General features: G+C 43.9%; 1 protein-coding gene across 2 annotated transcripts in view; it reads right to left on the bottom strand.

Moving 5' to 3' along the window:
• Positions 1-24,883, bottom strand: part of GPD2 (glycerol-3-phosphate dehydrogenase 2) — a 149,768-nt gene extending 124,885 nt beyond the window's left edge. The window contains exon 1 of one of the 2 annotated variants that reach the window (XM_069732962.1): positions 24,701-24,883. The gene's annotated coding sequence lies outside the window, so the exon portion shown is untranslated. Of the gene's footprint in view, positions 1-14,198; positions 14,220-24,700 lie in introns of those variants that run through there. The other variant, XM_069732963.1, reaches the window with a different exon arrangement.
• Positions 24,884-26,036: the final 1,153 nt, after the last annotated feature.

Below are 26,036 nucleotides of genomic sequence, written 5' to 3'. Positions count from 1 at the left end.
ACCATGAGAGGCAAGGTCTATGTACGGGATATAGTCGCTAACTGATACGGCACAGAGGACCGAGCGGGCCATTATAGAGAGTGTCGGGATTGTGTCACAGGGTCCGGCAGTGTAGGGACTCCCACCGCTGAGGGAAGAGACTATTCCTCCTTTCTCCCCTTATCCGTTGGGGCCAGTGCCCGTGATAATACCACAGACTATCACCGCCAGGTTCACCAGAGGACACCGCCATCATCAGGACCACAGGAGGACACCGTTAACACCAGGGAAGTTCCCCCGTTTTTTTTTTCTCACAGAACTGTGACCGATCCTTCTTTTTTTGTCACGTAATCTAAACTTCCTCAGTCACGGGCAGGAACACACCCGTGGCTGATGCCAAAAATGTTAAGAGTATTATTTGTATTATTCTCCCCTGTTTGGTAAAAAACCTTCCCCCTATTAGTTCTCTCTGTATTGGGTATAACCTTGCTCCCTGTGTACATATCTCCCTGCGAGGAGTAACTACTGTTTATTAAACCCCTCGTTAACCCTTGGCCTGCCTCCTGTCCGTCACTGCATCCCGCAATCTGCTTATACTTACATGGAAACAGAAGCAAGTGCCTTTATTATTATACATTGTGTTCCCTTCATTGAATTAATCTGCTTCCAAATATTCCAGTATTGTATTCAAAGACTTAAGACTTAAAGGGTTTGTCCATTACTTGGACAACGCCTTGTCATTCCTCATGTTTGGGCCCCGTTAAAATAAAAAAAACATCTATACTCCCCTCCGGTGATGGCGCCATTCCCGGTGCTCATGTGAGGTTATATCAGTTGAGCCCTGCGCCCAATCAGCCGCGGCATCACTGTCCCCGCCTTTGGACAAATTGACTATCATTAGGAAGTCAGACAGAAGAAGCTGCCTCGACTTCCTGTTGATGGTCAACACATCTGAAGGAGGGGACAGTGACGCCGGAATAGATTGGGCGCAGGGATCACCCGACATAACGTCACGTGAGTCCGGGATCATGACTGCCGACACTGCTGGAATGGCATCATCACCTGAGGCGAGTATAGGTGTTTTTATTTTAACGAGGCCCAAACATTAGGAGTGACAAGGTGTTGTCCAAGTAATGGACAAACCCTTTAACGTGACCAAACTCAAATTAGCTTAATGTGAAGCAGACAGGGCGCACCAGTGCTAGTGATGAGAGTGCGTGCTCAGATGAGGTGCCATTCGAGCATGCTCATGTACTAATAGAGTATCTTGGGTGTGCTCAAATACTATGTTTGAGTCACCGTGGCTGCATGTCTCGTGCCTGTTCAACACCCGCAACCTATGCGTGGATTGCCTAACAAACAGGCAAGCCCTGCATGTGTTGCGGCTGTCGGACAGCGGTGAAACATGCAGCCGTGGGGACTAAACATATTTTTCGATCATGCTGAAGACACTTAGCACACGAGCATGCTCGAATGGCACCTCATCCCAGCACATTCACTAATCACTAGTAATCACATAAGCACATAATGATCATAAATATGTGGCAGTTGGCAAACTCAAATTAGAGTCAACTATACATGTTGGTATTAACAGGATCTATATGTATATGTGTCCTGAAATGTTCCCAATGGCAAATATTAGGGGGAACAGAAGGATCATGTTAAAATTTAACTTGCCTAACCTTTCTCACAGTAGGCAAGTCAAAACCAGAGGTGTCTGGCAGTGGTTTACTTTCCTCTCCCCATTCAGGACACCACCTCATTAGGATAAAGTGAATTTGGCAGCGTAATAGCAGATAGTGCAAAGTGTTGGAGCACTTTCACACTGTGGCCACCTAGGAGACTAAGCCTAAAATAAAAGCAAAATGAACAAACATCATCTAGCAAGTAAACAAATAAATACTAAGAGTACATGTAAATTACATAGGGGACTTAGTAACAATGTTTTGATCAAAAAGCATTATAGCCATCGCACGGCGACAAGGTGACCCAGTTGGCACGGTCCTATCTCTAGTATTAAATCTATGTGTCAGCAGACCTCAATATAGATGGGGGCAGAGCAGGACCCAGACCAGACTACTGTGACACCTGCCAGTGGAATGCCCTCAATTTTTCTTATATACTGTAGCTTCCCACGGGCAGATGTCTGAACAGTCAGGTCTGGGTCCTGCTCTGACATAGTGAGGTGAACTACAAGTGTTCGGGTCAGTCTTGATTTTCTTATTGATGGTACATGAGGTGAGCTGAACTCTTGTGGCCGGTTGCCCCTACAGATTGCATTAACACAAGAAGTTTCAGCAGTAAGATACTGTGTGGTCAGCTTATTGTCAAGGGACAGTACCTGTTAACAAAAAACAGAATTACTCAGACTGGACAACCCCTCTATGGGTGGGAAATACCCTTAAGGCTGCAGAATAAAAAGTGGCAGAAAGATGTTTGGCCTTCAGTTATAACGCTAAAACTACTCATGAATATGCATGCTTTTGCTCGGTCTTAGGGCTCGTGCACACGACCGATATAGGACGAAAGCCATCTGTGATTTTCACAGATCGCACTCGTACCAGTGTTATTCTATAGGGCTGTGCGCATGTCCAATTTTTTCCTTGGTCCAAGGAAAAAGAAAAAAAAAAAAAAAAGGGGTGTGGCATGTCCGATTTTGGGCCAAACTCTGGGCAAACCATTTTTCTCGGATTGAGAGAAAACGGTTGTGTGAACCTAACCTAATGGAATTGCTATTTTCAATAAGAGAGGAGGGGTGACTGACTTTAATGACACTTTCTGCTCTACTCATTTGAATAAGGGGCTGGCGTAAAGAAAAAAAAAAATTAAAAAAAAAATGAGGCAATAAAATAAATAAATAATGGAACACAACTGATCCCTCTTAGTAATTCTCAGAGAGAGCCATAGAATCTAAAAAAAAAATAAAAAACACAGAAAAATAAGGACAGGAAAAAAAGTAAATAAAAAATAAATAGAAAATTTGGAAATACTATAATCACTCAAGAACATAAGCCAACAATATTTTACTCTATAGTGACCAATTTCAAGTACAAAATATAAAAGAATATTTACGATTTATACATAGACGATTTAAATAATATCACATAATTATATACCATTATATATTAGTAGGAATGGTTTATTTCCCCTTTTTCCCCATTTTAAGCACCAAATATTTTTATTTCATTTTCTATTATGAATTTTCTTTATAATATAGTAGGAAGAGATTTGATCTTAGTTTCCTGAAAAGTGTGGTGCACAGAAAATTATTTCCTTGTACACATAACAGGGGAAATTTAGGATAAATTTCCAGAATTCTGGTTCAATTTGCATAGAAGGCTTACTTGTACCACATTTATTATGTGCTTTAAACACTTAGTGCCTCACTTGGCAATTGGAAGTGGTTTAGTAGTTTACAGAGGTTCTCTCATCTTATTTAACAGTTAAATTGCAAATTGATTGCAAAAACAAGCTGTGACAAACCCGCACCTCGCCACCCTGCCTGATGTCACTATTACGTCAGAAGGATCACGTAATTTGCTGTCCCCACTTTCACCGACGAGACTCCTGCACGCCCTGCAGATGTCCAAGGTCAGCTTGGTACAGTTTTACACAGAGATCCCATGTCCACACGGGTCAAGGAGGCACGGGGAGTGAGGTCCATGCAGTCACTAACGTAGTACCACACTCACTCACAACCCTGACAGGCTGAGAGGCCCTTTTCACTAGCACCAATAAAACAGCGCCTAGTCAGCCCAGTAGGACTGCCACCAGTTCCTCATTAGATATAAGCCTGGTCCATTAACGGGTTTAAATTGGGCCAGAAACCAGACCTGGTAGCATGGAAAGTTAAACCGAGAAACAGACATGTGAATTCATGGATCAAGATAGAAGAGCAACACAAGGTTAGTGTAGAAGAGAAACACTACTGCTCCATACGTTGTGTAGTGGCCATTCCTGGGTACCGCAGTTCAGATCCTATAAAAAGTTTTCCTATCTGGACACTGCCTGTAAGGACTCACGAGAGTCAGATTCCAAATCTTAAGGATAAGTCATCAACATCTTAGTTCCAGAAAATCCCTTTAAATAGAGTCACATTGCACTACATGAAATACGGAATTACAAGACAGTTTTAATTACAAGTAATGCAGAAATCTTTTTGAAAAAAAAGTTTAAAAAGGTTGAAAGCTACGATAACAAGGTCTTATCGTCTGCTGTCCCTACGACAACACTTCCACTAGTGTTTCAGTGTTGTCATAGGGATACAGGGCATACAAACCACTGGGGATGATTTGTATACAAGTGGCAGTGAAATAAATCATTATGATATGTGTATTATATAATGAAATATTCACTTTACAGAAAAAAAAAATTAAGAAAACTTTACCATTTATCAGAAATCCTCATATTCTTATCTTGAACTTCCCCATAAAGGACACATTTTTAGGTTTTCAAGTTCAGACATAAGTGAAATGCAGCGCATCCATATTTTACGTAAAATTAGATTTCTGTTCATACTAAAGAGACGGTTTCATGGGAACTTTCAAGGAACAGAAAGAAGAAAATTAAGTTTCAGTTCTAAAGTGAAGCAAAAGCCATAGGTGGGCGAAGGATGTGTAACAAGACAAAGCAAAACCATAGAGCGCCGGTGAAGTCCCAAGGACGGGCGAAACAGGGATGTATGACCTGAAACACATTAATGCCATGGGGCGAAACTAGGAAGAGTCTTTTCAAAGGAACTTTCCGTCTTATGTTTTATCACATCCAGAAGTACAACAGGGAATTGTTATCTGGTTTAGAAAATCCCTTTTAGAGCGCAGTGTTACGGCATTCTGATGTAACAGGGTCCTCTACTCAGACCCTCCTGTTCTATCCCGAGAGCAGCTAGGTATAGCATTTCTTTCTTTTCAGGACCCAGCGTAAATGTAGACTATGGACATTACATTTCTGCAATGCTTTATTTGTCCTGTGGTGGCGCCACAATGAAACTAAACATTTGTTGCCTGATCGCTGCGATCAATTCGTCAGCCAGAGAATAACATGGAATGAAATTAATTTTAGGGGGTCCTCATCAGATGGTACAAATGACCACAGGCTGTCTAATTAGACCAGCCACCTTTTTCGTTTACGCAATGCAATGGATCTTTGCCCAGAATCCTCCTGAAAAAAAATGCAGCAAAGACACCCCAAAAAAAAATTACCAGAATGCACAGCAATGTCAAAATCACATCACTTTATAGAGAAATGGGTTGTAGGTCCCAGGTGCTGCCAAAGTATCGCAAAGCTTGAAAATAAAAAAAAACAAACAGTTTTATTCATACTTCACGTAACACGTTTCGGAATAGGTTTAATAATGTCTGAAGAAGAAGTTAAACCTTCTCCAAAACATGGAACATCTGAAGAAGGAGATAAACCTAGTCCGAAACAAGGAATGTCCGAAGAGGAAGTAAAACCTAGTCCGAAACACAGACTGCCCGAGAAGGTAGTAAACCTAGTCAGCAACGCAGAATGCCTGAAGGAGTTTAACCTACCTTGAAACATGAATAAAACTGTTTTGTTTGTCCTTAAGATTTGTGATTCTTTGGCAGTGCCCGGGACATATCGCCCTTCTTCCTCTCTGTAAAAAGTTCGTCGTGCACCCACTGAGTGTACATCAGCAATCGGGGCAGAATCCATGTTGTATTCATTTTCACACTTAGAGTTGTGCCGTACACAGGCCGCTCCGGTGAGAGACTAATTGTCGGTCCAGCCTCCTCTCATGCTGCAAACATCACACAAGGACTGCCTTTTAGCTTTCTCCAGAAAAATTAACATTACTGTGCACATGTTCTGCCTTATATCTTGTCTTTTAACAAGTGTGAGACATGTAATCACTGATATTTATATCAGGAGAGCAGACTGTCAGTCGTTACATGACTCACATTGGTAACTCTCCCTTTCATTTACAATAAGCTCTGGAGGCAGATTCTCGGGGAGATCTACGTTCGGCCCATAGATCTTAACAGCTCTTTTATATAGTAAGAAAAGCATTAAGCTACTTACTGGTAGCGGCATTTTTCGGAGGCCCATGACAGCACACGAGAGAGGGGATCCGCCCTTAAGGAACAGGAAACCTACAGATACAAAAGGGCGGCACCTCTCCCCATGCATCAGTTGTATTTCAGAGCCTGAGAGGACTGCCGCGGTTAGTGGTACACAAATATACAATATATACATTATATACATTTGAAACAAAATAACCCATTATTGTAATAAGACACCATACGTGAGATTTACATATTACGCTATATACATATCAGGAAGTGCTACCCCCACGTGAATAGGGAGGGAACTAAGGGTGCTGTCATGGGCCTCCGAAAAATGCCGCTACCAGTAAGTAGCTTAATGCTTTATTCGGACTCCCATGACAGCACACGAGAGATTTACAGAGATGTAAGCTACCTTAGGGAGGGACTATAGATTGTAGCACCCTTAACCCAAAGGAAAGATCAGAGGAGGACCCCAAATCCAACCGATAGTGTTTAAAGAAAGTGGAAGGGGATGACCATGTGGCCGCCTTACATATCTGCTCCACTGACACTCCAGATCTTTCTGCCCAGGATGACGCCATGGCCCGGGTGGAATGTGCCTTTAGGTTCTGCGGAGCTGGCCCCCCACCTGCTGTATAAGCTAGAGAGATAGTTTCCCTAATCCATTTAGCCAGTAAATATTTCGATACTCTAAATCCTTTCTTTGGACCTTGGAAGGAAAGAAGCAGTGCCCCATCCTTCTTCCAATTATCAGTAGCTGAAATATACTGAAGAAGAGATCTCCTGACGTCTAACGTATGAAGCTCCTGCTCTTTAGGATTAGAGGGATTAGGAATAAAGGACGGCAAAACTATCTCCTGTGATCTATGGAACCGTGTCGCCACCTTTGGCAGATATGCTGGGTCTGGTCTAAGGACTACTCTGTCTGACAAGATTTCAGTGTATGGAGGAGCTCTGGAAAGTGCCTGTATATCCCCTATCCTGCGAGCTGAGGTTATGGCGATCAGGAAGGCTGTCTTAAGTGTCAACATTTTGATCGAGGCCTCCTGCAGAGGTTCAAAGGGGGGTTTAGTTAGAGAGGACAGAACTAAATTTAAATCCCATGGAACTGTTCTGTCTTTATGCAGTGGTGTAGATCTACTAACTGCCTTCATAAACCTCGCTATCCAGTAGTTATTCGCTATATTACAGGAAAACAGGGCACCTAAAGCTGAGACCTGTACCCTAAGGGTACTAGGAGAGAGTTTCAACTCGAACCCCTTCTGTAGGAACTCTAGGATTTGTTGTACTGGCACCCCGTCTTGGATATTAAACTTTGAACAAGACAAGAACTTTCTCCAAGTCCTAGAGTAGATTTTCGTAGTTACTTGCTTTCTACTCTTTAGGAGCGTCTCCACCAAGTTTGGAGAGAAGCCTTTTCCCACTAATAGTGACCGTTCAAACACCATGCCGTCAAATGGAGCCCCGTCACTTGTGGATGGGAGATCGGTCCCTGCGAAAGCAAGTTCGGGATCTCTGGCAGTACCCAGGGGACCGCTACAGACATTGTCTTGAGCCAGGCAAACCAGGTTCTTCTGGGCCAAAAGGGGGCGATAAGGATGACTTTCGCTCGATCCTCCCTGATTTTCCTCACCACTAGAGGTATCAGGTTCAGTGGTGGGAAAGCATAGGCTAGTGGAAAATCCCATTTCATGAGAAACGCGTCTACCGCCAGGGGATTCTCCCTGGGATTTAGGGAGCAAAAAAGTTTTACTTTTCTGTTGTTTCTGGTGGCGAATAGATCCACCACTGGTTGACCCCATCTGCGGACGACAAGATTGAAAATGTCCTCGTTGAGAGACCACTCTCCCTGTTTTAACACATTTCGGCTGAGGAAATCTGCTGCCACATTTTCTTTTCCTTTGATGTGAGGAGCTGTCAAAGATAGAAAATTGAGCTCTGCCACCTGGAACAACCGATCCGTGATCTGCATTAAAGTTTCGGAACGAGTTCCCCCTTGCCGGTTTATGTAAGCGACCGCCACTCTGTTGTCCGACAGAATTCTGACGTGCTGGCCCTGCAGATATACGAGGAATTTTTTAACAGCCAGTTCAACCGCCAACAACTCTCTTTGATTTGATGAAAATGTTGTGAAGGGTTCCCACTGTCCCTGGACCACCATGTCCCCCATATAGGCTCCCCACCCTGAAGAGCTGGCATCCGTGGTTATCACGTGGGTGACATCTATCATCCAGGGAACCCCTGCTGATAAATTTTGTTTATCTAGCCACCATCTAAGGGAATTCAATGTTATCGGCCTCAATGTCAATTTTCCATTCAATGCGCCTCCTAAGGCTCTGTCATGGAACAGGACTTCATTTTGTAGGGACCTGGTGTGGAACTGAGCCCACTTAACTGCTGGGATGCAAGATGTGAGTGACCCAAGTAGAGACATTGCTTGCCTAAGTGTCATGGAAGGTGTATTGATTGCTCTTAATACAAAACTCTGAATTTGGTCCATTTTCTCTATAGGGAGGAGACACTGCTGTGTCACTGAATTCAACATTAACCCCAGGAATTTTTGAACATTTAGGGGCTGTAATTTAGATTTTTCAAAGTTTATGATCCAACCCAACCGTTCTAGTTTGGTTTTAGCAATCTCCCATTGTGACAGACAATGATCTACCGAGTTACCTACAATGAGGAAATCGTCTAAGTAGGGGACTATAAGGATATTTGACTCTCTTAAATGCGCCATAACTTCCGCAATTATTTTAGTAAACACCCTAGGTGCCGAGGTGATCCCAAAGGGGAGCGCTCTGAATTGAAAATGTCGAATCCTACCCCCCATTAGTATCGCTACCCTCAGGTATCGTTGGAAATCAGCATGAATGGGTACATGATAGTAGGCATCTTTCAAATCCACTACTACCATGAAACAGTTGTTGAAAAGCATTTTTATTGCCGAATTGATGGACTCCATTTTGAAAGTATGTTTCACCAAAAACTTATTGAGACCCTTAAGATTTATAATGGTCCTGTAAGATTTATCAGGCTTCTGGATTAGGAACAGGGGAGAGTAAAACCCTTCCCCTGCCTGAGAATACGGCACTTCTACCAAAACATTTTTGGAACAGAGAGTCCTCACTTCCTCTTCTAGGGCGAATTGTTCAGTGGGAGATGAGCGCCAGGGTGTTAACCTAAATTTGTCCTGTGGAATATGAACAAATTCCAGCTTGAGACCATGGGAAACAGTGTCTTTTATCCAAACGCTGTTTGTGATTTTCGACCACTCTGCCGAGAAATGCAATAGTCTCCCTCCCACTGGAATTGCCAGTCATTGGTCTTGTTTTTTATTTTCCGTCTGGTTACGGCGAAACATGAGACCTGTACCTCGCTTTCGCCTATCCTCCCATCTGGGACGATCTCTCCCTGGTGAAAAGGCTCGCTTTCCTCCCCGGTTGAACCTTCTTTTGTTGAAGGGACGACGGTATGGATTGAACAGGTTGGGAAACTTTTTCTTATCATCTCCTGCTTTCTCCAGGAGTTCATCCAGGGTAGGCCCAAATAAATATTCGCCTTTACAAGGGATAGCGCAGAGCTTCGCTTTTGCCTGCATATCCCCCGGCCAGCATTTCAGCCATAGGGCTCTCCTTGCAGCATTAGAAAGTCCTGCTGCTCTAGCTGCCAACTTTACGGAGTCAATTGAGGCGTCTGATAAAAAAGCCGCCCCCTCCTGGATTACAGGTAATGCTGAGAGAATGGACTCTCTAGAGGCCCCTTGTTTTAATTGGGTCTCCAACTGGTCCAGCCAGACCATCATTGACCTTGCCGTGCAGGTTGAAGCTACCGCAGGTCTTAAGGAGCCAGCTGCCATCTCCCAGGTTCCCTTCAGGAAGGTATCCACTTTCCTATCCAGGGGGTCTTTAAGTGTTCCCATATCTTCAAATGGGAGAGAAGATCGTTTAGCTACCTTGGCAATTGCTGCATCCAGCTTGGGTGCTTTCTCCCAGTTACCTACTGCTGGGTCATCAAAAGGGTATCGGCGTTTTTGCGCAGGTGGTAAGGAGCCTTTTCTCTCAGGTTTCCTCCATTCCCTATTAATAAGATCTTGTATTTTCTCATTTAAAGGAAACACTCTGCGCTTCTTTTGCTCCAATCCACTGAACATCATTTGTTCTTTGGATAGTTGAGGCTTGGGTTCCGATATACCCATTGTGCCTCTGACCGCCTTTACCAATTTGTCTATCCTTTCTAGGGGTAGGCAAAACCGAGCAGCGTCTTCTTCCGAAGAGGAGGATGATGCTGCTGAATTGTCTGATTCTTCGGACTTGTCCTTTTCCACAGACGAATCAGATGCCCACTCAGTTCTCTGCCTAGAACCTCCTGACTGTGAAAGGTTTTTAAAAGACTCTTTAACCTCCATTCTAATCATCTCCTTGAGACTGGCCGTAATAGAGGAGGATTCTTCGGCTACCTACGGGGATAAGTAAGGTAGACTAGAGTGTAAAATCTACATGCTATACCCCCTCCCCTCCTTCCAGAACCTCACCGTCTGCTGGATACAGGGGTCACATAGTTTTTTAGGGTGTGAGTCAGGCAAGGGAACCCCGCAGATGGCACATTCCCTATGCTTCGCCTTACTGACGTTTTTCCTTCCCTGCATAAAACACATGAGGGGAGACTAGTCACTAAGTGAACTTTCTCGAAGATCACTTACCAGTGGCTGCTCACACCCAGAAATACCGAAGCACGAGGGGGATCCTTTTTGACTGACCCTCCAGACCCCTGTCTGGAGGAGCTTCTGCGGCCCGAACCATCGCTCCTTTTTTCATGTTCCTTCTCCTTGGGTTTCTGGGATGCTTGTTCCAGCAGCACAACCTGCTGATCCTGATCTGAATCCATTTTCAGTAAATTGGAGCCAGAACCCGGGAACATGCTGCTGGAGCCGCCTTATAAGGCCCCTCCTTCGGTCAGCGCACCTTGCCCAGCTTGTTTGTTTAATTTTCCCGCCCCCCCGCAGCTGTGGGGAATCAATCGTCGCTCCGGAGGGATTGCGGCATGATCTCCGGTGGGCGCCGCCATCTTGGAGCCCCCGCGCATGCGCAGGAGCTCACCGATCCGGAAGACGTCGCCGGCTCCGCCCCCCGACGTCACCACAGCTTACAGCGCTTCCTGTCAGCGCTGCAGCTCTCGTGGAACGCCGAGGCCGGCCAGCTACGATCCGATCGGCGCCCCCCAGATGCCGCCGCGCTCCCCCCTGCTCCAGAGAGACCCACAGCCCACGGGAAGGGCGACTTACCAGACGCTGGCCCCGGAGACCGGACACCCCCTGGCGACCGCTCCTCGCTGCCTAGTCACCGCCGTGCCGCCCTGCCAGGGCCACCGTGACTACTTCAGGTACCCGCACCGGCCGAAGTGGGAGACCCTCTCGCCACCAGAATCGGTCCGGCCGGCCTGGACTCCTGTAGTTTCTATAGGCATCCAGTCCCTTCAGGAACAGGAAACCAACTGATGCATGGGGAGAGGTGCCGCCCTTTTGTATCTGTAGGTTTCCTGTTCCTTAAGGGCGGATCCCCTCTCTCGTGTGCTGTCATGGGAGTCCGAATAAAATGTGGAATTTCTCTGGAATAAGACATCGGATCGCAGATATCAAGGTATCATTTTATTCACCTTTCTATGACCTTACGAGGAATGATCCTACTGACAGATGTCCTATAAATACTGCTCTGTCCTAATATCAGACCTATCAGTAGAATTAATGCCGCTATACAAGTAAAATAAATAAAATAAATACTTCTTTCTACATGATGTTTTTCTAGTGTGATACATAATATTTGTGCATATTTATAAACACAGACATAGTATACCAAAGTGAGACTTTGTACATTTCTCGGATTTATGACATCAGAAATTCCCTTTTCTGACCCCGTCACTCCCTGTAACCACTGATAAATCCAGGCTCCGGGAGACTGATAATGTGGGGATAATCAGCGATTGCCTGTACAGCAATTATCCCTTATTTTCAGGACAAGGTGCAACAGAATCCCTGACACCAAGACTGATGTCCCCAATTGTTAGGGGAGTCGGATTAAGGTCGGCTCGGGTCAAAGGCCCTTCCCATTATCATTTCTCATTTCCTAGATGTAATAGTGTCTCTGTATTGAATTGCATGGAATAGGGAGCAAACAAATCAGCAGCACAGAGTATTTCAGGCAAACATTTAGCAACACTGTCAACTTAAGGCTACGTTCACACTAGCGTTGCGCCGCCCTGCGTCGGCGACGCAACGCGCGAAAAAACGCGCAAAAACGCGCGCGTTTTGCGACGCATGCGTCGTTTTTTGACGAGAATCGGACGCACAGAAAATGCAACTTGTTGCATTTTCTTGCGTCCGACGCTAGCGTCGTAAACGACGCAAGTGTCAAAAAACGCCACCCAAAAAACGCACGCGTCCCCTATGTTAAACATAGGGGCGCGTCGCCGCTGCGTCGCCGGCGCAACAGCGACGCACATTGGCAGAACGCCAATGTGAACGTAGCCTTAATGTTATGGGATGACCTCTTCCACCTTCAAGGGGAACTGATGTTCTTCTAAAGTGCATGTTTTATAGTAAAATAGGTGACATACATGATGTAAACCTATTCAAAGTAAAACTGCAAATGCCAAATATTTTACATCTGGTCCACAATCCTCCTCGGTCCCGTCTACAGTCCTGCTCTACCTATAGATATTATGTGGGCCGCTGCTGATACACAGGGAAGCATCAGACAATTTATCTTCCATTTTCCACCCCATTTTATTAGGAGAATGGTTGCTAATACACAATTGCTCATAAAAAAAAAAAAATTGTTTGGCAGCACACCCTGACCCAGCTTCTTATATTGGCTGCACCGCTATTTCCGCTACATGTATGGACAGGTTTATATTGGACATCAATGACATCTATGTTGTCGTCAACGTATAAAAATCACTGCCAGTAAAAATGGTCGCAAACCTTTCAAAGTAAAATCCTGCCATTTCTCCTCTGAGGATTTTGAACCCGTGACTCAGCCTAGGTGCACAATATATCTGCCGGGCGAATGCCAAGCACAGAGGCAGGAGTGCCAGGCTCCACTAGTTACACGACGAGACGTACTTCGATGCTGCGTCATTGCTCTAGAAGAGCTGAATAATGAGCCACGTAGAACTATGACATTTTTGGGAATCCCAGAATGGCAAAGCTCTATTGAAAATGGTTAGTCCAGCACTTGTTGTTTGTAGTTCTGAGCTATGGCCCAAAAAAAGGCTCTTGGATAAATCAAGCGAGCGACTCAGCTGTCTTCACGAGTGCAGAGGATCTTAAATCCACAGCAAAAAGAATAGTCCAAAAAAAAAAAAAAAGGCCGATCCAGCACATCTGAGGAAAGGTAAACTTTTTGTTCCAATACAAATTCCATACAAGGGTGATGTGTCAAAAATCCATGTATAAAACGTCCCATAAGAAAATAAACGACGCGCTTCGTAGCATAAGGCTACGTGCTTAATTAGCACTAGTATCATAGATTCTAAATGCGCTGCATCCAAAACGCTGCTATTCCTGATCGTGGGCACGTAGCCAGACGCTTCTTACTCCTAACCTTCTGAGAAACAAGAGTTATCCTTAGAAAACGGGCCAACCTGTTTGTTTTTCAAGGGATTTCTTTCTCCCAGATTCTGTTTGACGCGTTTCGAAGCGTAGCACTTCTTGTTCCCAACTTTACGAGTAAGAAGCATTATGCTTTGAAACGCGTCAATCAGCTTGTTCTTATAAGGGACTTTTAATGCATGGATTTTTCAATCATCGTCCTCGTATTGCAAAAAAATAAAGTTTACATTTTTTTTTCAGATGTGATGATGAATTTGCCTTTTCGGACTGTTCTAAAAATTCACTTGCCACATTTTCAGTTTCTAGTCCCCCAACTGAGGTCATCGTTTAACATGTTGAAATTCAGATAAATATTCACAATAATAATTTTTCTATAGCACCGACATATTCCGCAGCACTTTACATTTTAGAGGGGACTTGTACAGACAATAAAAGACATTACAACATAACAATCACTTAAATCAACAGATATCAAGAGGAATGAGGGCCCTGATCACCAGATACAGGAGGATCGAGTGGAGTGACCGTGTGTCCTGCATCCGGAATCTGCACGACCCAGCAGCAGGAGGTTTACCGCACGTTACCTCCGTTTCGTGTGTCCTTCCCGATCTTCCACACCTCGCCCCACCTACTGGACAACCCCATAGACATTGCGATGAGCGTGATGTCCCACCAGTCAGTCCCCGGTCCGTCTGCTCTGTGCAGCCATCTTTAGTGACAAGGACATCAGTAATATCTCGGGCAGCGGCACTCACAATAGGGCGAACACACAACAGTCTTCCAGGTAACAGAACCGGTTTTACTGTATAGGGCACCTTCAAGCAATGAAATCGAAATCTGGCAGGAGCCTGGCAGCAAGGACAAACCTAGTATCACCAGCTGTCTCGTTAGGCTCGGTAATGGAATAATTAAAAGCTGCTTGACAGAAGTTCGAGTTGCTTTATTCGCAGATTGCACACACACCAGCAAATATAGTGTCAGAAATCATTAACGAGTCCTTCCCTATAAATAACAAAAAAATTAAAAAAAAAATAAATCACTGAAAATTTTTTATTCCGACTCCCGGTAGTTACATCCGTTTCTGGAAACAACCCCCAAAGTGGCTACCATACATTTACTAGAAGGTTATGGTCACATCCAGTTTTTTTTCTGCATCAAAAACCAGTGACTGCAGGAAATCATTGCATATATGTGCGTTTTTAAGTGCATTTCCCCCCCCACCCATTCATTAGAACAGGTGAAAAACGCAAAGAAAAAAAACAAAGGGCTGAAAGGTTTGACATGCTGCAAATTAAAAAAAACAAACAAAAAAAACAGCTGATTAAAAATGCAATAAAAAGCAAACAAATGTGGGTTTTTTGAAATCTCATTCACTTTGCTGATATTGTAAAAAAAAAAATGCTGCAGCATTGGCGCTCCTGAATCGTTTTGTTGCTGCATTTTTTACAGTATAAGGAAAGCGAAGGAGATTTCCAAAAACCCATGCGCACACATCTGTTTTTCCATTGTTTTTAGTATAATCTAACACTACTGTACATTCCCACGATGAGTTTTTGATGTTGCAGATTTTCTGCACCTATTAAGTAACATAGGTTACTTGAATTTTTTCGAAAATCTGCAACATCAAAAACTCATTGTGGGAACGTAGCCTTTGCGTGCAATTGTAGGTGCATTAGTAGCTGCGGCGGTGCACGCGGTTCACTGCAGACTGCTGCACCTCGATTTGCCAGTGTTTCAAGTTGCAAATCTAAGTGCAGTCCAGCGATTAGTAGAAAACTGCTTGTGCTGCTCACAAACACCAAGGCACGTGTAGTACCATCCTTAGGCCGGTGTCACACGTCAGGGGCTCCGCTACGTGTGGTGACAGTTTTCTCATGTGCCGGAGGCACTGACACACGTAGACCCGTTCAAATGGATGGGTCTATGCACGTGTCAGCATGTTTTGACGGACTGTGTGTCTGTGTGCAAAACACGCAGACATGTCCGTTTTTTACCCAGACACACAGCCCGCCAAACGTCCCACACACGGAGAACAGTGTACACCAGGGGTGTCAAACTGCATTCCTCGAGGGCCTCAAACCATGCGCGTTTTCAAGATTTCCTTAGCATTGCACAAGATGCTGGAATCATTCTCTGCAGGTGATTAAATTATCACCTGTGCAACGCAAGGAAATCCTGCTGCTTCCCCCGGCCACGGAACGCGGCTTTCATCCATTGTCCCCTGCTCTGCCGGCAGCAAAGTGAGCAGGGGACAATGAATGAAAAAAAAAAAAAACACATGGGTCCCCCTATATTTTATTGGGGTCCCCCTTTATATTTATGGATATGGCCCCCCCAGCCTATAAACAGAAACCGGCAGCTGCCCAGAAAAGGCGCATCTATTAGCGGCACCAATTCTGGAGCTTTGCTGGTTGTTCCTACTGCCCTGTAGCGGTGGCATATGCAGCAGTGAGGGGTCAATGTCACCTTCCTATTGTAAGGTGACATTAAGCCGGCTTAGTAATGGAGAGGTGTCAATAAGACATCTATCCATTACTAATCCTACAGTTGTTAAAGGGTTAATAAGACACAAAAACAGTAAGAAAAAAGACTTTTAATGAAATAAAACAATATATAGAGCTTTGCCATCTTTATCACTCTGTCATTCCAAGCGAAGCCCTCGATCTCCGGCTGTAAAAGTCTGGGGAATGATTGAAATGCAGGGAGCGGAGCTTCGGTGACGTCACCAAAGCTGCGCCCCCTTGAGGCATGAACTCAAATGACCTCTTCAGCCTGGGAAATTGCCAGCTGATTTTCCCACGCTGACGAGTTCATCTTAACATAGTAACATAGTAACATAGTTAGTAAGGCCGAAAAAAGACATTTGTCCATCCAGTTCAGCCTATATTCCATCATAATAAATACCCAGATCTACGTCCTTCTACAGAACCTAATAATTGTATGATACAATATTGTTCTGCTCCAGGAAGACATCCAGGCCTCTCTTGAACCCCTCGACTGAGTTCGCCATCACCACCTCCTCAGGCAAGCAATTCCAGATTCTCACTGCCCTAACAGTAAAGAATCCTCTTCTATGTTGGTGGAAAAACCTTCTCTCCTCCAGACGCAAAGAATGCCCCCTTGTGCCCATCACCTTCCTTGGTATAAACAGATCCTCAGCGAGATATTTGTATTGTCCCCTTATATACTTATACATGGTTATTAGATCGCCCCTCAGTCGTCTTTTTTCTAGACTAAATAATCCTAATTTCGCTAATCTATCTGGGTATTGTAGTTCTCCCATCCCCTTTATTAATTTTGTTGCCCTCCTTTGTACTCTCTCTAGTTCCATTATATCCTTCCTGAGCACCGGTGCCCAAAACTGGACACAGTACTCCATGTGCGGTCTAACTAGGGATTTGTACAGAGGCAGTATAATGCTCTCATCATGTGTATCCAGACCTCTTTTAATGCACCCCATGATCCTGTTTGCCTTGGCAGCTGCTGCCTGGCACTGGCTGCTCCAGGTAAGTTTATCATTAACTAGGATCCCCAAGTCCTTCTCCCTGTCAGATTTACCCAGTGGTTTCCCGTTCAGTGTGTAATGGTGATATTGATTCCCTCTTCCCATGTGTATAACCTTACATTTATCATTGTTAAACCTCATCTGCCACCTTTCAGCCCAAGTTTCCAACTTATCCAGATCCATCTGTAGCAGAATACTATCTTCTCTTGTATTAACTGCTTTACATAGTTTTGTATCATCTGCAAATATCGATATTTTACTGTGTAAACCTTCTACCAGATCATTAATGAATATGTTGAAGAGAACAGGTCCCAATACTGACCCCTGCGGTACCCCACTGGTCACAGCGACCCAGTTAGAGACTATACCATTTATAACCACCCTCTGCTTTCTATCACTAAGCCAGTTACTAACCCATTTACACACATTTTCCCCCAGACCAAGCATTCTCATTTTGTGTACCAACCTCTTGTGCGGCACGGTATCAAACGCTTTGGAAAAATCGAGATATACCACGTCCAATGACTCACCGTGGTCCAGTCTATAGCTTACCTCTTCATAAAAACTGATTAGATTGGTTTGACAGGAGCGATTTCTCATAAACCCATGCTGATATGGAGTTAAACAGTTATTCTCATTGAGATAATCCAGAATAACATCCCTCAGAAACCCTTCAAATATTTTACCAACAATAGAGGTTAGACTTACTGGCCTATAATTTCCAGGTTCACTTTTAGAGCCCTTTTTGAATATTGGCACCACATTTGCTATGCGCCAGTCCTGCGGAACAGACCCTGTCGCTATAGAGTCACTAAAAATAAGAAATAATGGTTTATCTATTACATTACTTAGTTCTCTTAGTACTCGTGGGTGTATGCCATCCGGACCCGGAGATTTATCTATTTTAATCTTATTTAGCCGGTTTCGCACCTCTTCTTGGGTTAGATTGGTGACCCTTAATATAGGGTTTTCATTGTTTCTTGGGATTTCACCTAGCATTTCATTTTCCACCGTGAATACCGTGGAGAAGAAGGTGTTTAATATGTTAGCTTTTTCCTCGTCATCTACAACCATTCTTTCCTCACTATTTTTTAAGGGGCCTACATTTTCAGTTTTTATTCTTTTACTATTGATATAGTTGAAGAACAGTTTGGGATTAGTTTTACTCTCCTTAGCAATGTGCTTCTCTGTTTCCTTTTTGGCAGCTTTAATTAGTTTTTTAGATAAAGTATTTTTCTCCCTATAGTTTTTTAGAGCTTCAATGGTGCCATCCTGCTTTAGTAGTGCAAATGCTTTCTTTTTACTGTTAATTGCCTGTCTTACTTCTTTGTTTAGCCACATTGGGTTTTTCCTATTTCTAGTCCTTTTATTCCCACAAGGTATAAACCGCTTACACTGCCTATTTAGGATGTTCTTAAACATTTCCCATTTATTATCTGTATTCTCATTTCTGAGGATATTGTCCCAGTCTACCAGATTAAGGGCATCTCTAAGCTGTTCAAACTTTGCCTTCCTAAAGTTCAATGTTTTTGTGACTCCCTGACAAGTCCCCCTAGTGAAAGACAGGTGAAACTGCACAATATTGTGGTCGCTATTTCCTAAATGCCCAACCACCTGCAGATTTGTTATTCTGTCAGGTCTATTAGATAGTATTAGGTCTAAAAGTGCTGCTCCTCTGGTTGGATTCTGCACCAATTGTGAAAGATAATTTTTCTTGGTTATTAGCAGAAACCTGTTGCCTTTATGGGTTTCACAGGTTTCTGTTTCCCAGTTAATATCCGGGTAGTTAAAGTCCCCCATAACCAGGACCTCATTATGGGTTGCAGCTTCATCTATCTGCTTTAGAAGTAGACTTTCCATGCTTTCTGTTATATTTGGGGGTTTGTAACAGACCCCAATGAGAATTTTGTTACCATTTTTCCCTCCATGAATTTCAACCCATATGGACTCGACATCCTCATTCCCTTCGCTAATATCCTCCCTTAAAGTGGACTTTAGACAAGACTTTACATAGAGACAAACCCCTCCTCCTCTCCGATTTTTACGATCCTTTCTAAACAGACTGTAACCCTGTAAGTTAACTGCCCAGTCATAGCTTTCATCTAACCATGTCTCGGTTATTCCCACTATGTCAAAGTTACCTGTAGATATTTCTGCTTCTAGTTCTTCCATCTTGTTTGTCAGGCTTCTGGCGTTTGCGAGCATGCAGTTTAGAGGATTTTGTTTTGTTCCAATCTCCTCACTGTGGATTGTTTTAGAAATGTTCTTACCTCCCTTCTGAGTATGTTTTCCTGGGTCGTCTTTGTTCGAGTCTAATGTTTTTCTTCCCGTCCCCTCTTCTTCTAGTTTAACGCCCTCCTGATGAGTGTAGCGAGTCTTCTGGCGAATGTGTGTTTCCCAGGTTTGTTGAGGTGTAGTCCGTCTCTGGCGAGGAGTCCATCATACCAGTAATTCACACCGTGGTCCAGGAATCCAAATCCTTGTTGTCTGCACCATCGTCTTAGCCAGTTGTTTGCATCAAGGATCCTGTTCCATCTCCTGGTGCCATGCCCGTCTACTGGAAGGATAGAAGAAAAAACTACCTGTGCATTCAGTTCCTTTACTTTCTTCCCCAACTCTTCAAAGTCCTTGCAGATTGTCGGTAGGTCCTTCCTTGCCGTGTCATTGGTGCCAACATGTATCAGAAGAAATGGGTGGACGTCCTTGGAGCTGAAGAGCTTTGGTATCCTATCGGTCACATCCTTGATCATCGCACCTGGAAGGCAGCATACTTCTCTTGCAGTTATGTCTGGTCTGCAGATGGCTGCTTCGGTGCCTCTCAGTAGTGAGTCTCCCACCACCACCACTCTTCGTTGCTTCTTGGCTGTACTTTTTGCTGTCACTTGTTGCTGTGTGCCCTTTTCTTTTTTGCTTGCTGGTATTGCTTCATTCTTAGGTGTGCCATCTTCATCCTCTACAAAGATTTGATATCGGTTCTTCAGTTGTGTGGTTGGTGATTTCTCCATGGTCTTCTTGCTTCTTTTGGTCACATGCTTCCACTCATCTGCTTATTTCATGCTGCCACGGAGCGCAACTTCAGTAACGTCACCGCTAGTCACCTAAGCTCCGCTCCCAGTGTTTCATTCATTCCCCAGCTGTTTATAGCCAGGAGAGGTCGCATTAGCAGGTTTTGGTGCATTTTTGTCATGTTACATAAAAGGATTAAAAATAAATAAATAAATAAATAAATAAATAAATAATAAACCAAAAATGCAAAATGGAAAAAAAAAATGCCTGTGATTTCTAATTCAATTTTCTGGCACAAAAAAAAAAAAAATATGCATAAAAAAAGAGCTCTGTGCAATTATACCCATATACGGATACAGCTCCATACTGGTGCATAACAAGGCAGATCCGTCACTCAGGAGTCCAGGAAAGCGGAGACACTTTAGTATAATAACGGACATATCTATTTTCCTGCCACTCAGCTTTCCTAGAAACCGATACATCTCAGAAATCATATTGTTCCGCATAAGAAATATTTTGTGTATTTTAAGTGACGTTTCATGGAAATATGATGAACGCCGTTTCAGATCTGGCGGTAGAAGAAGCTTCAGCATTTCTTCAGGTTGACATTTGAAGAACACTTAAGAGATACACAAGGACCGAACATATAATTTTAGCCCACAGCTGCCATAGTTCGTCTCTCGTGCCCTCGGATGACCCTCTCCACTCAATACAGCCTGGTGGTGAGGGAAGTCATAGGGGCTGCTGCGAGTTTCCCTGATTTCCTAAAACTGACACCTTGGAATGAATTGTGGTTCTGTGAAAGTAAAGATAATGCTACTGGGGTTTCACCAGCCGGGTCCATTAGTGCAAGGACATCGGTGATGCTACAGACGTATCCCCGCACTCCTACCTGACCCCACGTGTGTCCTATCAGGAGAGGACATCCGCGGCTTCCCGATACCTCCGGCAGAGGCTTGTACTCCGTAAGAACAAGGGATCAGGCATACCGAAATCCAATAAGCCTGATCCTTCTGTGCCCCGACAGCTGTCATTAGTGGGATGAGGGCAATCTAAGCAAGATTGGACGGCTGGCCACTGTTACCAAGCATGGCAGCTTTGGCTTATAATCACCCAACATGTAAGGGCGCATCAATAGAACCCAGAAAATAGAGCAGTTTCTAGGCACTGGAAAAAAGAAATAGCACTAAATAACTATAGATACGTAGTGATATGTCATTTCATCTCAAGAGTGGAAAGTCATTTTAAAGTTATGTAGGCACAGACAGTACTGCCTCCCTGTATCACCTTGTAAGGCTGGTTTCACACGCATGTGGTGCAAAAAACGCATGTAAACGCGTTAAAACGCCACGTTTTTTTAGGCGCATGCGTTTTTGCATGTTTTAATACAAACGCGGCATTTGGCGCGTTGACATGCATTTTTTCCTGCGTTTTTAAAACGCATGATGAGAAGTGTGACAGCTGCCAATCATCAAAATCAAAAAGAAAACCCACTATAAACAGAAATAGCTAGGGTTAGGATCCCTAGTAACCCTAGGGATCCTAACCCTAACCCTTAGGGTTAGGGCTTGGATCCCTAGGGTTAGGGTTACGATCCCTTAGGGTTAGGGTTACGATCCCTTAGGGTTAGGGTTACGATCAGGGTTTGGGGTTGGCTTATCAGTGTGTATTCTTGTGTTTTTCTATTAAAACGCATGCAAACGCATGTACTTAAAAACGCATGCGTTTACATAGACAGCAATAGGTTTTTTTGCGGCAAAAAAATGTCGCTAGAAATTACTACATGTTGCATTTCTGCAACACAACGCATGCATAAAAAAGACGCATGCGGCGGCAAAACGCATGCAAAAAAACGCATGCGTTGTTAATGTTAAGTATAGGAAAAAAACGCATGCTTTTTTTGCACTAAAACGCAGCGGCAAAAAACGCAAATGTGAAACCAGCCTAAATGATATAGATAGCATTGCCTCTCTGTCTTATGATACAAACACAGATAGTACTGCCTCCCTGTCTCTCCGTGTAAATTATCTGCACACAAGTAGAACTGCCTCCTAGTCTCTCTCAGTAAATTATCTAGACACAGACAGTACTGCCTCCCAGTGTCTCTTGGAACAATTAATATAGACATAGGTAATACTACCTTCTTGTCTCACTGAGTAAAGAACGTATGCATAGATGGTATTGCCTTCCTGTAAATGATGTAGGCACAGGTAGTACTGCCTCCTTGTCTCTGCCTATAAATCATCTAGACACAGAGCACTGCCTCCTGGTCTTTCTCTACAAATTAAGTATACACAGATAGTTCTTCTTCCCTCTCTCTAAGAACAAATAATATACAAGCAGGTAATCTATGCACAGATGGTATTGCCTTCCAGTAAATTATGTAGGTCTAAGGGGTAACGTCTCTCCTTGTGGAGAGTGACATACCGGCTCTGGCATGCCAAGAACTGAGGTCTACTTGCCGTGCAATGCTCCACTGGGAAATCCAACATGCACAGACAGTACTTTCTTCCTCTCTCTATCTGAAATTGATATGTACATGACTTTTTACACCTGATTCTACACCTATTTAGTATGAGCAGATGTCCAGCTCCATTGCAGTCAACGATACAACCGCCTCTGCTTAGCGGAGAAACTTCTGGCAGGCGTGTGATTGATTGTAGTGAGCTGATTACACAATGAGTCAGCCATGCCTAGTCATGCTTCCTCTAGCACCAGCACATGTTCACGGCATGCTTGCTGCATGAAAGCAATGTGTATCAGAGAATGGCACTGTTCACACCTATGGGATGAGATCAGTCTGGTTTACTGTGATGGTCATGACTTTCTTGGACCTTGCCTAGGGTTGGGCAGCACAGAGATTCTTGCTGATACCCAAAGGAGACGATGTTGCAATTTCAGTTACATAACTTTCTTCTTCACCCTATTTATCAATTTTACATGTTGCCATAGGAAAAAAGGCACAATGGAACTAGTGCAAATCAATGGAAGTTATTTTGTCAGGTTGTAATATTGTGTCACATGAAACTAAAGATCTATGAAATTTAGGACCACACTTGGACCACACTTGGACCACACTTGGACCACACTTGGACCACACTTGGACCACACTTGGACCACACTTGGACCACACTTGGACCACACTTGGACCACACTTGGACCACACTTGGACCACACTTGGACCACACTTGGACCACACTTGGACCACACTTGGACCACACTTGGACCACACTTGGACCACACTGATTAAACTTTGATCAGAATAATTGTTCCGTTTTTATATCAGGCGGAAAAATTGGGCATCTGAATGAGACCTGAGGCTAAGTTCAAACAAGGGAATAAAAAAAAAAAAAAAAAAAAAAAAATCATCCAATTTTCATACTGAAGAAAAAAATATTTTCTTCTGTATTGTCATCCATGTGGCATTCGTTTGTATACATCAGAGGTGAATAAAATTTGCAAGACCAAAAACAGTTTTATATGTTCACTATTGCAATGCATCAGTAAAAATCGCATGTTATACAGATGATAAACATGGGATCAGATTATTTGTGAGCACTTTTAGACTTGAATCCTATATCAAATACAGAAATGACGGGTGTATGCTGCAATTTTTTCACGTGAAGATTTGCTCAATGCAAAAAACAGTCATCTGAACAGCTCAATTGAGTAACATTGGTGACAATTTTCCCCACAGACAGTACTGAATATATGGATCATTATGGTGTCAGCTGCAGCTGCTGACTCTCGGTCATGAAACTCTGCCCCTCAGCATCTCTATAGCTAGGACCACTGCATTATGTCATGCCACGTAGCCCGGGCCTTAGAAAAATGCCACATTCCTAAGAATCCCCCACTATCTACTGCCGCAAACCGTCGAGATCAGTCCCATAGCCAGGGGCGTAACTAGAATAGACCCAGGGGTTACAATCGCACCCGGCCTGAAGTCTAAGGGGCCCAAAAGGTCCCTTTGGCCAATATGACAAGATCATTACTATTAATGACTTACAATAATTGGGGGGGCCCATTGAAGCTTTTTCTTTGGGGCCCACAAGCTTCAAGTTACGCCACCGGCTATAGACAATGAATGGAGCGGAGACGGAGCATGTGCACCTCCTCTCCATGCAAGACTGGGTTAGGATTGCTGAGGGTCTCAGTGTCAGACCCCTGGCAATCGGTCAATTATCCTCCATTGTAAGAAATCTTACTATCCCAAGAACAACCTTTTAAAAATACTATTATATATTTGTATGGGGCAAGGAACCTTTAGGACCCCTGATACACCAGGGCCCAGATTCATGAGAAACACATGCACACCTGCAGATAAAGACCCCAAAAGCAAGTGCAGTTTATAGCTGGGGGGGCATCGACTAATATCCAAGACGTACAATTCTGCACAAGTGACGTCACAAGTGTAATATTCTGCAACATCCACATTGTCATCTAGCTCTGATGAGTGGTACTAAGAGGTTCTGCAGCAGCTATGATGGGTTAATACAGATCCATGTTTCCTATCAGTAAGGGTGAGTGCTACATGTGGACTGAATGATGCAGGGAAATCCCATAGTCACATACCTCCCCGTGTGATGTCAGGCACAGCTCCACCGGCAGCAGTCACCATGTACAGGGCCCCCGGGGGCCAGCAGTCACCAGGGCAGCGGGCAGCTCCCCTCTCATAGACCGGCGCTCATCACACGGTGCGGGAGGCCCAGCTGCAGCCGAACGCGGAAGTAGTGCGGAGACATTCACATGAGCGGCGGGACAGGCGGCCAATCAGCGGCCAGCGTGCTGCGCCGCCAGCCAATCACAGGCTGAGGATAGTGTTACAATGTTGCAAAATGTTACAAGACAGGGAGTTCTGAGAAGCTGCGGATGTGCCGGGAATGGCCGGTCCCAGGGAGCTGCCGAGGTGTGCTGCACACCGGGGCTGGGGGCGGCCAGGAGGCAGAGAGGGTAGAAATAAGAGAGATAGATACATAAATATATACATACATAGCTAGATGGTAAAATATGATGTACCATCGCCTCCTAGTTACTGGCAGATCATCTTACAAATATTTTTAATTCAGTTCTTAGTTTATGATACATAAAACAGATAGAAAAAAAATGTTAGAGATACTGTATAATAGATGTGGCACTGCAACTCATTTACTAACATCAAAAATTAGGCCACGACAATCCAAATATATTAAACTATTTAAATTTTATTTTTACAACAAAAAAAAAAACTAGAAAAGTAGAGAAGGATAGGACAAAATAAAAACTATATATATAAATACAAAATTGTAAGTAAGGCTACTTTCACACATCAGGTTTTTTTTAAATCCGACGAGTGTTGGAAAAACTGGATCCGGCGCAGATTGTGAAAAACTGATGCGACGGATCCATTTTTTTTTTTACGGATCTGGCTAGCCTATCTAGATTATTGCATAAAAAAAAATCTGGAGCATGCTCAGTTTAAAAAACCTGATCAGGCCACCGGATCCACTTTTTTCTGGATCCGGCACCTTCCGGCTTCCATTCTAGCAAACAGCCGGAAGCGCGGGAACCGGCGCTTCAGGTTTTTTCGCCGGAGACAAAAAACGTTGCTATGGACATTTTTTCAAGAAACTGGAAGCGGCCGGTTTTTCCGGATCCGGCGAAAACCGGACGAAACGCAATGTCATCCGGTGCAATCCGGCACTAATACAAGTCTATGGGAAGAAAACCTGATCCGGCGGTAACATTCGCCTGATCCGTTTTTTTGAAAATTAGCCGGATTTAGCATGACGCCGAAAACCTGATGTGTGAAAGTACCCTAAGGCCGGTTTCACACGTTAGTGGCTCCGGTACATGAGGTGACAGTTTCCTCACATACCGGAGACACTGACTAACGTAGACGCATTAAAATCAATGTGTCTCTGCACATGTC

The sequence above is a fragment of the Ranitomeya imitator genome, chromosome 7 (genome assembly GCF_032444005.1).
Source record: "Ranitomeya imitator isolate aRanImi1 chromosome 7, aRanImi1.pri, whole genome shotgun sequence".
In the NCBI taxonomy this organism is placed as follows: Eukaryota; Metazoa; Chordata; class Amphibia; order Anura; family Dendrobatidae; genus Ranitomeya; species Ranitomeya imitator.
This window is presented reverse-complemented; position numbering and strand designations above follow the sequence as displayed.